At 48.2% G+C, this 2,295-nt stretch overlaps 1 protein-coding gene across 1 annotated transcript in view; it reads right to left on the reverse strand.

Annotated features, from left to right (window-relative positions):
- The window catches only part of SLC6A4 (solute carrier family 6 (neurotransmitter transporter), member 4), a 31,682-nt gene extending 29,648 nt beyond the window's left edge, over nucleotides 1–2,034 (reverse strand). Inside the window, 1 exon segment of the mRNA XM_006779650.2 lies at nucleotides 1,857–2,034. The gene's annotated coding sequence lies outside the window, so the exon portion shown is untranslated.
- Between the last annotated feature and the right edge of the window lie 261 nt (nucleotides 2,035–2,295).

Genomic DNA, 2,295 nt, shown 5'->3' on the forward strand with positions numbered 1-2,295 from the left:
AAGTGCCGCCAGATGGCACTCAGGGACAGAGCTGCCCCCGACGAAGGCCACCCCTTGCCTGATCTTTCTTTCTCTACCTTCACAATTTTACTCAAAATTTTCTTCTTCCTATCTTCAGTACCACAGCTTTCCTATCATTTAAATTGAAGCTCAAAAAGCAAAGCATCACCCAACCTGTCTCCGGCATGTCCACCAGGGTCAACGGAAGGGGAACGTCATCCATCTCTGAGGATACAGTCCAGGGGAGTAGTATAGCCAGCCATACTAGTAACTCGTCGCCTTCCTGCCTCAGGCCTCAAGTGATTTGTTCCAGATTTCATTGACTTTCCCCCTCAGGGCACTCTGCAGGGAAGTTGGAAAATGTGTGTGTTGGTGAACTTTTGGGGGGGCAATGTGTGTTCATTGGGTCCTCAGGGGCTCAGCCCTCCAGGCATCTGATCTTGATTTCTTGGCAACTGTCATGAGCAGCACCTACAAGAATAGACACTATTTTCTATTTTTGTCCTGAGTATTACAACGGTCTTATTTCCTGAAATATCCCCAGCACTTAAAAAAAAATTATCAGCAGGTTGAAATGACCCAAGTTGTAAGGGAACATATTAAGAGCCTCCCCCAGCCGACTCATGGCCTCACGTTGTCTCTCCCCAGAGGTTGGCCTCTGTCCACCCAGCTCTGCTTTCTGGGGTTCTCCTCTTGTGCTTCCACCCCTGGTCATAGAATCTGCAGTGTAAACACATAAGTTACAGCCACTTGAAGTCACCAAACTGGTAGAGGTACACATGTCTTCTCCAAATCACTGCTGGGCCTCTCCCAGTGAGAAGGAATCCCCTCCCCATTAATCATCAGGTCGGCCAGGAGTAGATGGCCTGGCCTGAGCCCCCTTCTTCTGCAGGATGCTGCATCCCGACTCCTTCCCCACGTGCCTGATTCTGCAGAGCCCTGACCACCTTTTCCTACAGCTTTTTCTACGGAGATCAGCAGATAACGAGGATTGAGAGCAAGCTGGCTGGCCCAGGAATATAGAAGTAAGAGTGCTTAAGGTTGGCTTCCAAGAATGCTTTCTTGAAAGCTTTCTTTTTTTAAAAAGATATTTTTATCCTGCTAGGTAGAGAGATTGCAAAGGAGGTCAATATTTCAGCTGTGACCTCCTCCAGACAAGCTTTGAGTTTCTCCACGGCCACAAAAAGCCCCAGGAGCCTTCCTTTGCACCTTGAATGTATGCATTGTCCCTGGCTGAGCAGGGACAGACCACGGGTGGTGTCACAGAACTCAGCTTCCTGGTGGGATGACAGCTTGATCTGCAGGAGCTTCGTCCCCTACGTCTCCACACACGCGGGGCAGGGCTGTGTGCAGCTGAGGTGCTGACAGTTGACTTCCTGGTCACACTCCTTCCTCTCAAGCCCAGGGGGTGGGCTAAGTCACCCTACCGCTTCCCTAGTAAGAAGGATTGTTTCTATTTAAACTTGTGATCAAATCTCCATTCTTCTTTCCACAAACCCTGTATCCATAGCCAGGGGAACCAGTATCTGAACAAGCATGTAGTTACACTCATGGTAATTAGTCATGGAACCTCCTGGCTCTTTGAAAATGCCTGTCCCCTGTTCCTACATGTCTGTTGGACACACATCAGAACATTCTAAGCAGAAACACTACAGAAATGTGGGACTCTGACTTCACGTGTCGAGGTCAAAGTGAGTTCATGTCTCAGGACGCTCGGTTTCCATTTCAAAAACAAAATAAAACCACCATGAATTATGGGTGTACCATGGAGATAGGTTAAGTACAGGTCATACACCAGCCAAGTGGCAATTTGCATTCTCTATTCAGAGGGAGTCTAAAGGTCCTAAGACACCTACCAAGGTTGATAGGAATTACAGAGCTCAGGCACCAACGAACATGGTAAACACCAAGCCTGGCCCTCTACCACAGATCAACCCTAATTCGTCAGTGATACGCGGTGTGCCTGCTCTGTGCTGGATCTTGGAGATGAGGCAGGCACAGTCCTGCCTTCATGGTGCTCACGGTAAAAGCCAAAATCTGACGGGTGGGAAAAAGAACAGGATGAGGAGGGAGAGGCTGGTGCTGCTTTTATGGCTAATGGACCTCCCACTGTAGACCTGATGCGGCACGTTCAAATACCTCACATTTCTGGCTTCCAACTGCCCTCAGATTTTACAAGTCTTCCTTTTGTTGCTATTGCACAGCTTCTGTCAGAGGGCTCTAAATTTTTTTTAATCCTCATTCAAGGATATGTTTACTGATTTTAGATAAAGAAGAGGGGAGGGAGAGAGAGAG

The sequence above is a fragment of the Myotis davidii genome, unplaced genomic scaffold (genome assembly GCF_000327345.1).
Source record: "Myotis davidii unplaced genomic scaffold, ASM32734v1 scaffold363, whole genome shotgun sequence".
Taxonomy (NCBI): domain Eukaryota; kingdom Metazoa; phylum Chordata; class Mammalia; order Chiroptera; family Vespertilionidae; genus Myotis; species Myotis davidii.